Genomic DNA, 19104 nt, shown 5'->3' on the forward strand with positions numbered 1-19104 from the left:
GATCAAAGGATTCTCCTACCATCCATCGGAAACATTAATCGTGGACACTGCACACGCAGAGACCTTCGTATTATCAAGGAACCCACCCATCCATCCAGCATCCTCTTTGACTTTCTACCACCAGGCAGGAGACTACGATGCATAAAAACAAGAACGGTCAAGATGGAAAACAATTTCTTCCCTCAGGCCATTAGGCTTCTGTACTCTCTGCAGCATCACATTCAAAATATACTACTGTGTTTTACACCCTGGTCCGTAGAAGTATTATATCTTTTTATGGTATATAGTTAAATGACAATAAACTTGACTTGACTTGACTTGATTGGGGGAATGACAGCTTCTTTACAACAGGCTCATTTTATGGCTTGTACTAGTTAGTTATTCTTTTTCAAATCACGATGTTTATTTTTAGCCAGAGTTACAGCTGACAGATGGAATTTCTTCTCAATTCAGCAAAGCACATTGCAAATGGGACTAATGTATGCAATCTTTCAGAGTATGGAACAGGTTTCCATACAAATTTCTTGTAAAGTGATGAATCACTGTTGTATTAAACATTTTACGAAGACAAACTGCTGGACGAACTCAGCAGGTCAAGCAGCATCTGTGGAGGCAAAGGGATGGTCTGTGAAGTTTATTACAGAACCAGTGATGCAGGTTCAATTCTTGCCACTACCTGTTCGCAGTTTTTATGTCTTACCCACATTTACGTGGGTTTCCTTCGGGTGTTCCGATTTCCTCCCACAGTCCAAAGACGTACTAGTAAACACAAAGTACACTGCAGATGCTGTGGTCAAAGCAACACGTACAAACAAGCTGGAGGAACTCAGCAGGTCAGGCAGCATCCGCTGAAAAGAGCGGTCAATGTTTCAGGCTGAGACCCTTCGTCAGGACTTGACTGATGAAGGGTCTCGGCCCGAAACGTTGACTGCTTGTTTCAACAGATGCTGCCCGACCTGCTGAGTTCATCCAGCTTGTTTGTACGTGTCCAAAGACATACTGGTTGTTAAGTTAATTGGTCATTGTAAATTGTCCCGTAATTAGGCTACAATTAAATTGAGGGATTGCCAGGCAGTGTGGTTTGAAAAGATGGAAGGGCCTAGTCTGTGCTGTACCTCAATAAATAAATAAATTAATTAATTTACTTTGGTAGTCAATGATTTGAGTCTTAACCCAGCATCAACTCCTAATGCTGACTGTGGAGAGATTGTCAGTTGTGTCTGTGACTGTGTGTGTGAGAACCCCTGGGTGATCCATTTATGTCGATGTCAATCTCATGCATGCTGGTTTTTAAATTCTCCACTGTAATTGCCCCTGGTCTGAAGCTGGAAGGTAGAATTTAAGTGGAGTTGTTGAGAACATGAAGAGAAAAGGCACAGCAAAAACTAGTAAGGGATTGGGATTGCTCTGAGAGCCAGCATGTATACAATGGCCTGAAATGCCTTCCTTCTGTATGGTAAAGAAATATGGAAATATCTGTTACATAGAATATTTTAGTGGCTCAGTAGAGACCACAGCATTAACTTCTACAGTATGAGAACAAGAATGAGTTACTGCTGTGGGAATAGAATATAGAAGACTGCGGGGAACTGAACAGATGAAAGGTTCTTAGTAAGATTGTTTCCATTGCAAAATTTATTTATTTGATGAATCAGCAACAAGTGGCAGTCAGAGTGGAGATTATCACCAGAGAACAAATAAAACAGCAGATGCTTGAACTTGAAACAAGAATAGAAAAATCGGATCATTTCAGTCAATCTCCGGAAATCTGTGTCTCCGGAAAGGGAAATATTTCAGGTCAGGTCCTTCCTCTGAACTTGAGGGACAGCAGAGAGTTTTCAAAGCAGAGCTGTTAAGAGGAGTGTGGCAAAAAATGAAAGACTATATGGAAATAAGTATTTTTGACTGAACGAGGTAAGGATAACAGAAGCAACACACATCAAATGCTGGAGGAACTCAGCAGGTGAGGCAGCATCTGTGGAAATGAATAAACAATCAACGTTTTGGGCTGAGACACTTCTCAAGAGTTATAGAAGAATTTAACATCACAAAATTTAATCCTAATGTAAGACATTTTGGTGAGTCAAGTAGGGACAGAACATAAAATAACAGGGAGGATGTTTAAGAATACTATGAAATCTAAAGGCTCATTGTGATACGGGTTGCTGTTGCTTGCTTCTGCTGTTTGCATGATTTGTATTTTTTTTCTCTTTCTCTGAGCATTGCGTGTTGGTCTTTATCCTACTTTGCTTAATTGGGTTCTTTTGAGTTTCTTGCTTTATGGCTGCCTGTAAGCAGACAAATCTCAAGGTTGTATAACTTATACATTCTTTGATAATAAATGTACGTTGAATCTTTGAACAGAGAAACCTTGGGGCTCAAGCCCATGGATCGCTGAAAGCGGCAACACGGGGGGATGGGGTGGTGAAGACACATATTAGGACACTGTCTGGATTGGAGAGCATGCCTTATAAGGAAAGGTTGACCAAGCAAGGGGTTTTCTCTTTGGAGCCAATGAGCATGGGATATGACTTAATAGAAGCATATAAGATTATGAAAGGTATAGCCAGAGTGGACATCACATGCCTTTTACCTGGGGATGCAATGGCTAATACAAGAGGAAATCATTTTAAGGTGACTGGGGATGTCAGAAGTAGGCTTTTACACAGAGAGGGCTCGGCATGTGCAATCCAATCCCAGGACTGCTGGTGGAGGCAGATACGTTAGAGACATTGAAGAGACTCTTAGATTGGTACATGGATAAAGATTATTTATCACATGTGCATCAATCATTGAAACATGCTGTAAAAATAAACCCTTGGCGTCAAATCAGATCAGTGCAGATTGTGCTGGGGGGGGCAGCCCACAGGTATCACCAGACTACTGGCACAAAGCTGATATAGCCGCAACTCACTGACCCTTATTGCTACACTACCGTGGTCTGAGGGGCCTGATTGTGCTGTACTATTCTATGTTCTATGATGTTCTTGCCTTCATAGGTCATGGGGTAGAATATAAAATATAGAATTTTCACCCAAAATATCAAGAATTCCTTACCCCCCACAGGTGCTGCTCAACCCGCTGAGTTCTTCCTGCTGATTGTTTGTTGCTCGCTGGAACATCATGTTGTAACTTTAGAAAACAGAAAATGGATTACCCTTGCAATATCTGTCACGACCCCTTCTGGCACCTGGCTGCCTTACTCCGGAATTGGGCCATTAACACTTCGTTAGTGCCCAATCTATTCCCAGGTTCCAACACCTGCATGCCATCAGAGCAGTAGAAGAGTCCTGAGACCACCACTAGAAGGTGCCAGTTTGTTGGTCAACTCGTATACGAGTACCTCGCTCCATGGTGTTTAGAACGATTAAGCACAGCCTTGTTCCTGAATTATTGATTGAGACCAAGAGTCCGACGAAACCCCCCTTGGAACCCTTTCCACGCCCGCTACGGAGACAGCGTCTCCCTCCGCAGTCTCCAAACCCGTGTTCAGCACTTGGGTTTGACCCACAGCCACGTCCGTGCAACAGAATGAACTGGCCACTATGAATCCAGCAGACACGGATCCCATACAAGAGGCCCTGACCAGCCAGGGCTACCTGTTGGGCGCCCGTGACCAACTGCTTCGGGAGATCACAGACAATCTCCGGACGCTAACCATGAACATGCAGAAGGTCAGTGAACGGATGGACCAGGTCTCCGCTTTGGACTCCCCACCCCCTCCGAGATCCCCGGCTATCCAAACCGCTCCGCTCGGGATGGCTTCGGCCTCAGAGTCCACAATCCCATCCCCTCGAGAACCGTCTGTGCCCGAGCCTGAACCCTACGCCGGGGACCTAGGCAGGTGCCGGGCCTTCAGGCTCCCTGGTTTTCGATCTGCAGCCACGCACCTATGCTTCCGACAGATCAAAGATAGCGTACATCATGGGGTTGCTACGAGGGGAAGCCTTGGCTTGGGCAACCGCAGTGCGGGATAACCGGCTGGAGGTCTGTTCCTCCTATCCCTCCTTTGTCGCAGAAATAAGAAAGGTTTTCCAGCAATCCATTCACAGTAAGGACGCTGCGAAACAGCTGCTTACTCTCCGCCAGGCTTTGCGGTGTGGCCAAGTATTCCATTGAATTCCGGACGTTGGCCGCAGACTCCGGGTGGAGTGACGAGGCCCTACGAGAGGTGTTTCGGCAGGGCCTCTCGGATCAGATCAAGGATGAGTTGGCCGCGAGGGACAACACGGACTGTCTGGACTCCCTGATCTCGCTAGCCATCCGATTAGACTATTGACTTCAGGAGCGTCAGAGAGAGAAGACCAGTCACCCCGGTCCTCGGAAGTCCCCAGTCCACCTTGCCCACCTCAGCCAGGTCCCCTTCCCCAGCCGCTCCCCGTGTGGCTTCTGCTAACCCTGCCTCCCAGAGAAGCTACCGTGACCCCCCCTGTTTTGGAACCCCTTGACTTGTCCCGGGTCCCCAAGGAGTACCATGACTTAGCACAGGTGTTCAGCAAACAGCGGGCCCTTTCCCTGCCCCCGCACCACCCATACGATTGTGCAATCGACCTTCTCCCCAGGGCCCCGCTACCCACCAGTCACCTATTTAACTTGGCCAGGCCAGAGAAGGAGGCAATGGAAGGCTACATCAGTGAATCCCTCGCGGCAGGCATTACTCGACCCTCATCCTCCCCGGAGGGTGCAGGGTTCTTCTTTGTGGGGAAGAAGGATGGCTCTCTCCATTCCTGCATCGACTGCCGTTCTTAATATAACCATTAAGAACAAATACCCACTGCCTCTCATAAGTTCTGCGTTTGAGCCACTTCACGGGGCCACCATCTTCTCGAAATTGGACCTCCAAAACGCCTACCATTTGGTCCAGATAAGGGAGGGGGATGAGTGGAAGATGGCTTTCAATACCCCTTTAGGCCACTTCGAGTACCTGGTCATGCCTTTCGGCCTCACCAATGCCCCCACTGGTTTTCAAGCCTTGATTAACGATGTCCTAAGAGACTCCATTAACCGCTTCGTGTTTGTCTACCTGGATGACATCCTGATTTTTTTTCCGACAATCCCCAGCAACACGTGCACCATGTCTGACAAGTCCTGCAGAGGCTGGGGGAGAATAAATTATTCGTAAAGGCGGAGAAATGTGATTTCCACGTCCCCTCGGTCAGCTTCCTAGGTTATATCATCAAGAGGGGACAGGTGAGAGCTGATCCCGAGAAGATCCGGGCTGTGGCGGAGTGGCCCAAACCCATGGACTGCAAGCAACTCCAACGGTTCCTGGGGTTTGCGAACCTCTATCGCCGGTTCATCAGAAACTACAGTCAGGTGGCAGCCCCCTTTACCTGCTTACCTCGCCCACCGCACCGTTTTGCCGGGATCCCGAGGCTGACTCAGCATTCACCAGTCTGAAGAAGCGTTTCACCACTGCCCCCATCCTGGTTCATCCGGACCCATCCCGGCAATTCATCGTGGAGGTGGATGCCTCCGACTCCGGGGTAGGAGCGGTTCTATCCCAACGGGCAAGTTCAGATGAAAAGCTGCACACCTGCGCCTTCTACTCTCGCCGACTGTCCCCCGCCGAGCGAAATTACGACGTGGGGAATCGGGAGCTACTGGCGGTCAAGCTAGCGCTGGAAGAGTGGAGGCAGTGGTCGGAAGGGGCAGAACACCCGTTCGTGGTATGGACGGATCATAAGAACCTGGAGTATATTAAGACCGCCAAGCGATTGAACTCCCGTCAGGCCCATTGGGCATTGTTTTTCGGATGTTTCCAGTTTACCCTCACATACCGTCCAGGATCCAAGAACGGGAAGCCGGACGTGCTATCTCGTCAACATGACCAAGGAGGACACCTCCAGTCCCGAGACGATCCTCCCTCCAACCTGCGTGGTGGCCGTCCTCTCTTGGGAGATCAAGGCGAAGGTAAGAGAAGCCCAGCGGGACGACCCCGATCCTGGAAGCGGACGCAGCAATCGCCTGTACGTGCCCGCCTCCGTCAGGTCTCAGGTCCTCCAATGGGGACACACATACCGGTTTGCCTGCCACCCCGGGAGTGATCGGACCCTGGCTCTCCTGAGGAGATACTTCTGGTGGCCGTCCATGGAGGGGGACACCCGCTCTTACGTCTCGGCGTGTTCCATTTGTGCTCGGGGAAAGGCCTCTCATCGACCAGCGACGGGCCTACTTCGTCCTCTACCTATCCCTGTCGTCCCTGGTCGCACATCGCCCTGGACTTCATCACCGGTCTACCCCACTTCCCGCAGAAACACAACTGTCCTCACCATGGTAGACCTTTTCTCCAAGGTGGTGCACTTTGTGGCCCTCCCTAAACTCCCATCCTCGCAGGAATCCGCAGATATTCTCGTCCGCCACATTTTCCGCCTCCATGGAATCCCCGCGAACATCCTCTCCGATCAGGTTCCCCAGTTCGTCTCGCAGGAATGGAAAGCCTTCTATAAAGCCCTAGGAGCAAGGGTCAGCCTGTCATCCGGCTTCCACCCCCAGACGAACGGGCAGACGGAACGGGTCAACCAGGACCTGGAGGCGACATTACGTTGGGTAACGGCAAACCACCCGTCAGCCTGGAGTAACCATCTCCCATGGGTTGAGTACGCCCACAACTCCCTGGTGAGCTCTGCCATTGGGAGGTCCCTGTTCGAGTGCTCCCTTGGGTACCAACCCCCCGCTGTTCCCCGCTCAGGAAGAAGAGATTGCGGTACCGTCGGTTCGGGACCATGTTGATCGGTGCCGGAAGGTTTGGGAGGAGACTGGCATGGCCCTACTCAGATCGACAAACCGAAATAAGAAAACGGTTGACCGGCACCGGACTCCAGCACCAGAGTACCAACCGGGGCAGATGGTGTGGCTTTCCGCCAAGGACATCCCGCTCAAATGCAAACCTAGGCAGCTCGTCCCCCGCTTCCTGGGACCATTCAAGGTCGATAGGATTATCAATCCCACAGCGGTCCGCCTCACACTGCCTAAATCCATGCGTATTCACCCAACCTTTCATGTGTCCCAGATAAAACCTGTCTCCGTCAGCCCTTTGTGTCCCCCCGTTGAGACTCCTCCCCCTGCCCGGCTCATCGACAACAATCTGGCATACGCTGTCCGATGACTGCTAGATGTGCGCCATTGGGGCAGGGGCCTCTAATACCTGGTGGACTGGGAAGGGGACAGTCCTGAAGAGTGTTCCTGGGTCCCCCGCTCCTTTATCCTGGACCCCTCCCTCATTCTGGACTTGCATCGGGACCACCCAGACAGGCCGGGAGGCTCCCATTGAGGTCAGGGTACTGTCATGGCCCCTTCTGGCACCTGGCTGCCTTACTCCGGAATTGGGCCATTAACACCTCATTAGTGCCCAATCTATTCCCAGGTTCCAACACCTGCATGCCATCAGAGCAGTAGAAGAGTCCTGAGACCACCACTAGAAGGTGCCAGTTTGTTGGTCAACTCGTATACGAGTACCTCGCTCCATGGTGTTTAGAACGATTAAGCACAGCCTTGTTCCTGAATTATCTACCGAGTCCAAGACTCAGACGAAACCCCCCTTGGAACCCTTTCCACGCCCGCTACGAAGACAGCGTCTCCCTCCGCAGTCTCCACGCCCGTGTTCAGTACTTGGGTTCGACCCACAGACACGTCCGTGCAACAATATCAGATGCACAATATGATAGGAGGGATGTTCTTGCAGTGGAAAAACACAGAGGAGATTCACCAGGATGTTACCTGGGCTAGAGAACTTTAGTTATGTGGTGAGATTAGATGGGTTCATCTTGCTTTCCCTAGAGTTCAGGAGGCTGAGATGTGACCTGACAGAGTTTGATAAAATTATAAGAGAGAGAGTGTCAGAATCTTCTTCCCATACCAGGTTTAAAGTAGGACTTTTAAAAAGGATTATAAGAAAAAAGGTTATTTTTACACTATGTTTGAGATACAGCCAAATGGGCAAATGGGATTTATGTAGATGCACAAAAAGGTCAGCATGTATGCAATGGGCCAGTTGTCCTGTGCAACTCTTTGACAGATTGATGATAAGGAATATTGTAGAGAGAATGGACTCAAGCATAATAGGAAATGATGTGAGAGCACCTTAAGGCTGGAAAAATCAGAAGCTTGTTATAGGTAAACTGGAGAATTGGTTTATTATTGTAACATGCACTGAAAAGCTTGTCTTGCATACTGTTCATACAGATCAATTTATTACCACAGTGCATTGAGGTAGTTCAAGAAAAAAACAATAACAGAATGCAAGATACAGTGTTACAGTTGCAGAGAAAGTACAGTGGAACCCCTGCAACTAGAACCATGACTTCTTCACCGGAAGACCACAGTCAGCGCGGATCTCTTCCTTGCTGTCAACCAACACCAGCGCACCTCAAGGATGCATTCTTAGCCCACTGCTCTACTCTTCCTACGCTCATGACTGTGTGGCTAGGCACAGATCAAACACCATCTGTAAGTTCATCGATGACACCACTGTTGTTACCTGAATTTCAGGTGGTGCTGGGGAGGCAGACAGGAATGGAATAGATCAGCTGGATGAATGGCGTTAACAACACCCTCACACCAACATCAGCAGAACAAAAGAAATGATTGTGCAATTCTTAAAGTTGAAGTCAGAAGAACACACACCAGTCTTCACTGAGGTGTGAGCAGTGGTAAGGGTGAGCAGCTAAAGTTCCTGGGCATCAAATGTCTCAGAGGGTCTGTCGTCATGCACTTGTGAAGTAGACATGCCAGTGGATATACTTCATTGGGAGATTAAGCAGATTTGGTATGTCACTAACATATTTCTACAGATGTACCACAGAGGACATTCTGACTGGTTGCATCACCACCTGGTATGGAAGCACCAATGCACAGGGTCAGAGAAAGCTCCAGAGTGTTATCATCAGCACTAGCTCCCCCACCATCAAGAACACCTACAAAAGGCAGTGCCTTAAGAAGGTAGCATTCAACATTGTACTGTACTACTGCCACAAAGCAACAAATAACACAACATACAGTACTGTGCAAAAGTCTTAGGCACACACACACACGCACACACACACACACACACACACACACGCACGCGCACACGCACACACACACACACACACACACACACACACACACACACACACACACACATATATATAAATATATATATACACAATATGTCTAAGGTGTCTTTTGAAAGACTTTTGCACAGAATTGTACTGTGGAAAGTGAGTTTGTAAATCTGGCGGGAGCAATGGATGCTGGTATTGACAAAGGTGGAGCGCCACAGAAGTTGTGTGAGTCAGGTGGCAGAGAAGGAACGCCAGGAACGGGATGTGGCCCGGGTGCAGACACGCACAATCATGAATTTTTTTTTGTGTGACTGCAGTACAGTACAAAACATAAAATTACAACAGTCCCATGTAAAAAAATTAGAAATTTGCTTAAGACTGTGCATGGTACAGTATGTCAGTGATAGAAAAATCCGATTCTGATTCATTGTGGGTAGACAGTGATGTGCAAGGTCATAACAGGTAGTTTGTGAGGTCAAGAGTTCATTGCTATGATACCATTCACCAGTCTTATAACACTGAGATGGAAGCTATCCTTGAGCCTGGTCGTATGTGCTTTCTGGAAGATGAATTATTCTAGATTACACGAGGGCTCACCATAACAGTGAGGCCAGAGACAGACTGTTCCCTGGGACAGGGAATTAAATCAGCATGCAATCAGTAGATGAAGACCACCCCTGTGGGTTGAGTGTACGTTCCCTGTGAAGTGATCACTCAATCTATGTTTACTATCGCCAATGTAGAGGAGGTCACATTGTGAACACCAAGTGAAGTGTCTCTGGACAAAGCGAGAAACAGTACTGTACAGTACAGTACAAGAAGCTTAGGAGGATTAATTGTGCCTAACTGTGATTCCTTTGCTTGCATCTTCGGAAACAGCTCTACTTCTATCTTTAATATCTCTATTTTTCCCTTTCAGGGTTCTTCTGAAGACTCTGACCTGGAGTTACACGCTGACTAAGGTTCTTTGCGGGAATGGGTTTCATGGAGTTACACGCTGACTAGGGTTCTTTGCGGGAATAGGTTTCATGGAGTTACACGCTGACTAGGGTTCTTTGCGGGAATGGGTTTCACTGTGCAGTTATTTGGCACAGCAAGGGCTCGGTCTAAGAGCTTCGCTCGCCTTCGGAGGTCCAAGATTTCGTGGTTCTGGAGACGGGCGGATCAGGGGTTGGTGTCCGGACAGGAGATCGGTGAGTTGTGGGAGATGGAAGATCTCTGTCTGTGTGCCCAGATACTCGAGATCTTTGGGTACAGAGCTGGGAAAAAGCGATGCCATGGACTTTTAACATCGTAAACCAGCGAGTTGTCTGTTATGTCTCCCCTCTCGCTGTGAAACGGAGACACCTCTTTCTCCCTTATTAGGGAGAGAGGAAAGCCCGTGGTATGTCGAATACCTGGCGAACAGTAGTCTTTGGGGTACTGCAAGTCTGTGTCTTTGCTGTTGCTTGGCTCATGCTTAGTGCTCAGTGGGGGTGCCAATGCTTTTTATTGCCGTGAGGGAAGGGGGGATCATTGCTTGCTGCCGTTTACGTGTGGGAGGGAGGGAGCTGGGGGGGGACTTCGGGTTCTAATATTTAACTGCCATTCATTCTTTGGGGGCACTCCTCTGTTTCATGGCTGTTTATGAAGAAAAAGCATTTCAGGATGTATACTGTATACATTTCTCTGACATTAAATTGTACCTTTGAAACCTTCGAAACAAAGAACAGTGCAGCAGAGTAATTGGAGCGCCCAGAAGGAACCACGCACAGTGATCGGAAAAGCGTGCAAACTCCACACAGATAGGAGGTCAGGATTGAACCCCCAGATTGATGGAGCAACTTTACCAGCTGTGCCATTGTGCTGTCTTTTCTGGGCATCTTCTTCAATGTTCTCGCATGCCTGGAGCCTTTATACTCCCTGGTATTTTCAGCTGAATCCGACAATGACAACTTATTTATCATATTTGTTTTGTGTTGATAAGTAGCTCAAAGGGACTGATGGTTTGTGTTTTTTTTTTGAACAATTCGCTTTTCAAATCCAAACTTCTTATCCGTAGCCTCTTTCCTGGTCTCAACTGTCTACTTATCATCTCTCAATGGAGGAACCAATTATGGCTGCAGGCATTAATGTTGCTAGGCAACTTCCCTTCCAACAAAATGGCCTTTGTGGATTTTTCTTTGTTTTCCTTTACCTGAGTTTTAAAAGGAGGGTGTTTCCGTGGTTCATTTTTATTTCATGTTGCTTGATCGTCATTGAAAATGCCAAACAGTTTGGCTTGTCCGTCAAACTCTTTAGTACTACTCTGGAGGTCAGATGATTCTATGAAAGCGTACTCCAGGGTCCAGAGAAGACTGTCAGGCGTTACAGAAAGGGAGATCAGCAATAGCAGTGAGGCAGCATAACGAGTCAGCAAGAACACGGTAATTCACTTCACACTTTTTGAAGGGTTGCTAGGGATTATACTTCTGGAGGCATTTATAGCCTGCTAGAAATAAAAGCCTTGTATTTTAGTAACAGCTGCTTACTGTTATCCAGTTCTCTGACCTCCCACCTTCAGTCTGGCCAGAGGCAAAGGACTATTCCTCCAAGCTCTGGAAAACCCAGGTGTCCTGAAGACAAACAGATTCAAAAAACAACTCATAAAATTCATGCTGGCATTTCAGCTTCTGAATCTAAAAACTGCCACGGTAACAATTTACTATTTTACTCTCCATATGGATGAATTGCAAGCAGCCTTTCATTTCATCAATGGCAGAATAAGTGTGAGAGGATAAATAATTTCCCTTTCTTCCTTGGTTCTGACCCTGTGTTAGGGTCCGGTGCAGAGCCTGCCTTCCAGGTCTTGATCCGGTCCGCAGACTCCGGACTCTGGGCCTTGCAGCCAGCTCTCCTGTCACACGGAGCCATTGGATCATCTTGGCTTAAGGAGGCATACCTGTTGCCTATTAGGAGGCAGGTGTTTATAAGGGGTTCAGGGACTGAGCCTAGTTGTGGGGTCATCCTGCTCTGTACATGGATTGCTGGTTCTGAATCCTGTTCTGCCCTGCTTGGAATCCTGTTTTACCCTGGTTGCCGCCCTGCTCAGAATCCTGCTCTGCCCTGGTTGCTGGCTTGTTCTGTATATGCTCTATCCAGTTGGTCTTGTTCTCCTGCTTCTCTCCTGTACGCTGATCCCGCTGTTCCGCCTTATTCTCCTTGCTTGCGCTGCCACGCTGCCGGTCGCCTTTCCCAAATTACCTGTGTATCACGGTAGTCCTGCTGTTCACCCTGGACCCAGTTTCCTTCTGATCCCTTGCCTCTGTCGGGCAGGTCTGGCCGGACTGCCGCTGCCTGGTGGGGGTTCTGCCCTTTCCACCCATCTGCCTTTTCCTACCCATTGCCTCCGTCGGGGAGGTCTGGCCGGACTGCTACTGCCCGGTGGGGGTTTTGCCCCTTCCTACCCGTTGCCTCTGTCAGACAGGTCCGGCTGGACTGTCACTGCCCAGTGGGGGTTTCTGCCCCTTCCTACCCGTTGCCTCTGTCAGACAGGTCCGGCTGGACTGTCGCTGCCCGGTGGGAGTTCTGCCCCTTCCTACCCATTGCCTTTGTTGGGCAGGTCTGGCTGGACTGTCGCTGCCCGGTGGGGGTTTCTGCCCCTTCCTACCCGTTGCCTCCGTCAGACAGGTCCGGCTGGACTGTCGCTGCCCGGTGGGAGTTCTGCCCCTTCCTACCCATTGCCTTTGTTGGGCAGGTCTGGCCGGACTGTCACTGCCCGGTGGGGGTTTCTGCCCCTTCCTACCCGTTGCCTTTGTTGGGCAGGTCTGGCCAGACTGTCGCTGCCCGGTGGGGGTTTCTGCCCCTTCCTACCCGTTGCCTTTGTTGGGCAGGTCTGGCCAGACTGTCGCTGCCCGGTGGGGGTTTCTGCCCCTACCTACCCGTTGCCTTTGTTAGGCAGGTCTGGCCGGACTGTCACTGCCCGGTGGGGGTTTCTGCCCCTTCCTACCTGTTGCCTTTGTTGGGCAGGTCTGGCCAGACTGTCACTGCCCAGTGGGGGTTTCTGCCCCTTCCTACCCGTTGCCTCTGTCAGACAGGTCCGGCTGGACTGTCGCTGCCCGGTGGGAGCTCTGCCCCTTCCTACCCATTGCCTTTGTTGTGCAGGTCCGGCTGGACTGTCGCTGCCCGGTGGGGGTTTTGCCCCTTCCTACCCGTTGCCTTTGTTGGGCAGGTCTGGCCGGACTATCACTGCCCAGTGGGGGTTTCTGCCCCTACCTACCCGTTGCCTTTGTTGGGCAGGTCTGGCTGGACTGTCGCTGCCCGGTGGGGGTTTTGCCCCTACCTACCCGTTGCCTTTGTTGGGCAGGTCTGGCCAGACTGTCGCTGCCCGGTGGGGGTTTCTGCCCCTTCCTACCCGTTGCCTTTGTTGGGCAGGTCTGGCCGGACTATCACTGCCCAGTGGGGGTTTCTGCCCCTACCTACCCGTTGCCTTTGTTGGGCAGGTCCGGCTGGACTGTCGCTGCCCAGTGGGGGTTTCTGCCCCTTCCTACCCATTGCCTTTGTTGGGCAGGTCTGGCTGGACTGTCACTGCCCGGTGGGGGTTCTGCCCCTTCCTACCCGTTGCCTCCGTCAGGCAGGTCTGGCTGGACTGTTGCTGCCCAGTGGGGTTCTGCCCCTTCCACCTATTGCTCCCTAAGGGTTGTGCCCTGCACCTGCCCAGGTGTCTGCGACTGGCCCAGGCCTCTGTGTTTCCGCCTGGGAGGCGGCCCTGCCCGGGATCCATGCGGCCCGCCACGTGGGATCCTCCTGCCTCGCCTGACCTCCGGGATCCAGCCCCACCTGCCTTACCCCTTACATGCCGTGGCATCCCCATCCTGTCCTACCCCTAGTATTTCAGTGTCTGCGTCCTGCATTTGGGTCCACTTCTGCCCCCGTTCCTGACACCCTGTGGCTCACCTGAGAGTGCTCCTTCCCCACACACACCTTCCTGTGGTGGTTACTGATCTACTCATTTGTTTCGGGCAATAGTCACATTTCTTCCACATGTCAGGACTTCTCACCTCTGAGTGGGAAGGGATTGGGTTCAGTGACAGACCCCTCCCCTCTGAGTGGGAAGGGATTGGGTTCAGTGAGAGACCCCTCCCCTCTGAGTGGGAAGGGATTGGGTTCAGTGAGAGACCCCTCCCCTCTGAGTGGGAAGGGATTGGGTTCAGTGAGAGACCCCTCCCCTCTGAGTGGGAAGGGATTGGGTTCAGTGAGAGACCCCTCCCCTCTGAGTGGGAAGGGATTGGGTTCAGTGAGAGACCCCTCCCCTCTGAGTGGGAAGGGATTGGGTTCAGTGAGAGACCCCTCCCCTCTGAGTGGGAAGGGATTGGGTTCAGTGGTCATTGTGAGGATTTGAATGCAAAGCCTTTGCAGGCGACTCAAAGGACTACAGATTTACCTAGGTTATAATGCCTGACCTTTGGATGTGCAGAGATATTGGATGAGCTCCCACTAATGTTATTAAAATGAGAATGTTTAAATTAATGATTAATTACAATATTAATGAAAAATTAACATTATTAATTATCTACTCTGTGTTGGCGCGTGGCCTAGTGGGCAAGGCATCAGACTAGTAACCTGAAGGTCACTGGTTCGAGCCTCAGCTGAGGCAGCGTGTTTGTGTCCTTGAGCAAGGCACTTAACCACACATTGCTCTGTGACGTCACCTGTGCCAAGCTGCATGGGTCCTAGTGCCCTTCCCTTGGACAACATCGATGGTGTGGAGAGGGGAAGGCCTGCAGCTTGGGCAACTGCCGGTCTCCCATACAACCCTGCCCAGGCCTGCGCCCTGGAAACTCCAGGTGCAGATCCATGGTCTCTCGAGACCAACAGATGCCACCTATCACTCTCTCTACACTCATAACTGTGTGGCTAGACATATAACCAGGTCCATTATGGGTACAACCATCCCCAACATCTTCAAGAGATAGGGCCATTAAGAAGGTGACATCCATTATTAAGGACCATCAACATCCACGGCATGCCCTCTTCTCAAAACTACCATCAGGGAGGATGCACACTGTACAGGATCCTGAAGACCCACACACAACATTTTAAGAACAGATTCTTCCCCTCTGCCATTGGAATTAAGAACAGTGCACAAACTCACGAACACAACTTTATTATTCATCTTTGGCACTACTTATTCAATTCATTTTATTATTTTAATTTTTTCTATGTCTTGCAATGTACTGCTGCCACAAAACAAAAATTGTCACAACCTGTCAGTGATAGTAAACCTGAATCTGATTCTAAAATATTATTAATATTATAAATATTATCCAAACACAACCAACCTTGAGAAGGGAACCTGTTCACAAGTAGCAGTCAGATCTAATTTTCTCTTAAGAACACACTCTGCCAATTTTATAGATAATTGATCTGAACCATTTGCTCCATGTGGAGACTGTGGAAAGAGTGCAGAAGAGGCTTTCCAATATGCTAATTAGAGGGCTGAGCTACAGGGAGAGGCTGACCGAACTCAGTTACTCCCCTAGAGTGCTGGACGCCCAGGGCAGACTTGATAGATAGATAGATAGATACTTTATTCATCCCATGGGGAAATTCAACTTTTTTCCAATGTCCCATACACTTGTTGTAGCAAAACTAATTACATACAATACTTAACTCAGTAAAAAATATGATATGCATCTAAATCACTATCTCAAAAAGCATTAATAATAGCTTTTAAAAAGTTCTTAAGTCCTGGCGGTAGAATTGTAAAGCCTAATGGCATTGGGGAGTATTGACCTCTTCATCCTGTCTGAGGAGCATTGCATCGATAGTAACCTGTCGCTGAAACTGCTTCTCTCTCTCTGGATGGTGCTATGTAGAGGATGTTCAGAGTTATCCATAATTGACCGTAGCCTACTCAGCGCCCTTCGCTCAGCTACCAATGTTAAACTCTCCAGTACTTTGCCCACGACAGAGCCCGCCTTCCTTACCAGCTTATTAAGACGTGAGGCGTCCCTCTTCTTAATGCTTCCTCCCCAACACGCCACCACAAAGAAGAGGGCGCTCTCCACAACTGACCTATAGAACATCTTCAGCATCTCACTACAGACATTGAATAACGCCAACCTTCTTAGGAAGTACAGTCGACTCTGTGCCTTCCTGCACAAGGCATCTGTGTTGGCAGTCCAGTCTAGCTTCTCGTCTAACTGTACTCCCAGATACTTGTAGGTCTTAACCTGCTCCACACATTCTCCATTAATGATCACTGGCTCCATATGAGGCCTAGATCTCCTAAAGTCCACCACCATCTCCTTGGTCTTGGTGATATTGAGACGCAGGTAGTTTGAGTTGCACCATATCACAAAGTCCTGTATCAGTTTCCTATACTCCTCCTCCTGTCCATTCCTGACACACCCCACTATGGCCGTGTCATCAGCGAACTTCTGCACATGGCAGGACTCCGAGTTATATTGGAAGTCTGATGTGTACAGGGTGAACAGGACCGGAGAGAGTACGGTTCCCTGCGGCGCCCCTGTGCTGCTGACCACCGTGTCAGACCTACAGTCTCCCAACCGCACATACTGAGGTCTATCTGTCAAGTAGTAATTGGGATTCCCAATCTTTTTTATGCCATGAACCAGTATCATTTAGCAAGGGATCTGTGGACCCCAGGTTGGGAACCCCTTTGATAAAGGCTGTTATCAAATTACAACAGCGTTGGTTTCAAAGGTACATTTAATGTCAGAGAAATGTATGCAATACACATCCTGAAATCCTTTATCTTCACAACCATCCACAAAAACAGAGGAGTGTCCCAAAGAATGAATGGCAGTTAAATGTTTGAACCCCCCAGCTCCCCCCCACCCAGACATAAACAGCAGCAAAGCAATGATCTTCCGTCATGATGTTAAAAGTCTATTTGCACCACTTCTTCCCAGATCTGTGCCCAAAGAACTCAGGCCTCTGGATATGCAGCCAGCAGTCAGATTGCTGCTTTCGATCTTCCGTGTACTCACACAACACACCAATTTCCTGCAGAGGCACTGACCTCGAGTCCACCCGCCTCCAGGTACATGAAATCCCAGAACCCTGAAGGCGTACTGGTCTTCTAATCCGTGTCCTTGGTATATCAAATAGCAGCCAGTCGTGAGACCCCGAGAACGGGTCCCATTCTTGCAAAGAACCGATATCTGCGTGTAACTCCAGATCAGGGTCTTCCAAAGAACCCCGAAAGGGAAAAATAGAGATATTAAAGATAGAAACAGAGCTGTTTCCAAAGATGCAAGCAAAGGGGTCGCCGTTAGGCGCCATTATCCTCCTAAGCTCCACCCTACCTAGGTAAGGTAGAGAATCAAAATCTTTCTCCAAGGTACAAATACGCCAGAGGACATGTTTTTATTAAGCTGCAGGGGTGTTTAACGGCGACGTGAATGGCAAGATTATTTATGCAGAGAGTGGTTGCTGCCTGGAATGGGTGACCAGGGGTAGCAGTGGAAGCAGACATTTAGATGAGAGGCTTTTAGACAGATACAGGAATCTGAAGGGAATTCAGTGTAAATCGGCTTCAAGGTCGGCACAACATTGTGGGCTGAATGGGCTGTCAGTGCCACATCTATCCACTATGTTGGGTTCCCAGAGAACAATGAAAATAGGCTCAGAACAGGAAAGTGAAGTTAAAGTTAAGAATCAACCATGTTAGTATGGAACAGCCCAACCAGCAACCCACCTATTTAACAATAGCCTAATCACAGGACAATTTGCAATGACTAATTAATCTACTATGCGGTCTCGTCCACACTGCAACAACTGCCGCCACTGGGCTATAAACGTTCAGGAGCAGTGTGTGGTTCAGTGCCTTGCTCAAGGAGGCACACGCTGCCTCGGCTGAGGCTCGAACTAACGACCTTCAGATCGCCAGCCCAAAGCCTTAACCACTTGGCCACGCGCCAACACGTCTCCAGACTGTAGGAGGGAACTGGAGCTCCTGTTTACGAGGAAAGTGTACAAACTCCTGATGGATGGCGCCAGAGCCGAACTCTGAAGTAAAGTAAATTTGATGTCCAGGTACATATATGTCCCCATTTACTTGGTCATTTTACCACTGAGATGCATTTTCTTGCGGGCATTCACGGTATGTACAAAAAATCACAATAGAATCATTGACAAACTATTCACCAAGATGGACAAGCAACCAGTGTGCAAGAGACAACAAATTGTGCAAATACAAAAAGAAAAACAAAATAATATTATATAATTAAGTAAAAAATAATATTGAAAACACGAGTTGTAGACTCCTTGAAAATGAGTTCAAGAGTTCATCCTAAACACAAGGGATTCTGCAGATGCTAGAAATCTTGAGCACCACACACAGATTACCGGAGGAGCTCAGCAGGTTAGGCAGCATGAATGGAGGGGAATAAGCCGTCGATGTTCTGGGCCTAGACCCTTCTTTAGGCGTTGAAGGGTCGCCACCCAAAAATGTCAAGACATCACCTTTTCAGCATCTGAAAGGCTGGTTCAGGGTCCGACTCCAGCAGGATAGAAGCTGTCCTTGTGTCAGGTGGTTTGTGCTCACAAGCTTTTGTATCCTGTACTCCACATGGGAGGGTGGGGAACATGACCAGGGAGGGAGGGGTCCTGGCTGGCTGCTTTTGGGAGTCGTGGAGTGGTGGCAAGGCTGGTATGTGTGACGGACTGGGCTGCATTCACAACTCTAAAGGCTTTTCCAAGATTGCAGCTGAGCCAGTTCAGAAGCACCTAAAGGCAATTTGACTCCACCGCCCACTGACCGAGGGCTTTTACCATGAGACTATCACAGGTTAGGGTCTTTGCATTAGCAATCAGAGCTACGAGACCGAAGCAATTATTATTGAGATGCTAATAGCTCTATTATACATGTTAACAAGACCTGTCAAAGGTCAGGAAAGGGAAACCACAACTTTGAATAAATTATCATCTTTTAAAATATTTTTGCTTAAATATGTCTTGCCTTTGTATCAAAATAAGAAAACATAATGAAAATATTGTTTCTAATTTGACTTGCTAATACTGACCTTAACCTATGCCATGTGACATTTAACGCAGATTGAAAGGTGAGTTCTAT

Source organism: Hemitrygon akajei, chromosome 6 (assembly GCF_048418815.1).
Source record: "Hemitrygon akajei chromosome 6, sHemAka1.3, whole genome shotgun sequence".
Taxonomy (NCBI): Eukaryota; Metazoa; Chordata; class Chondrichthyes; order Myliobatiformes; family Dasyatidae; genus Hemitrygon; species Hemitrygon akajei.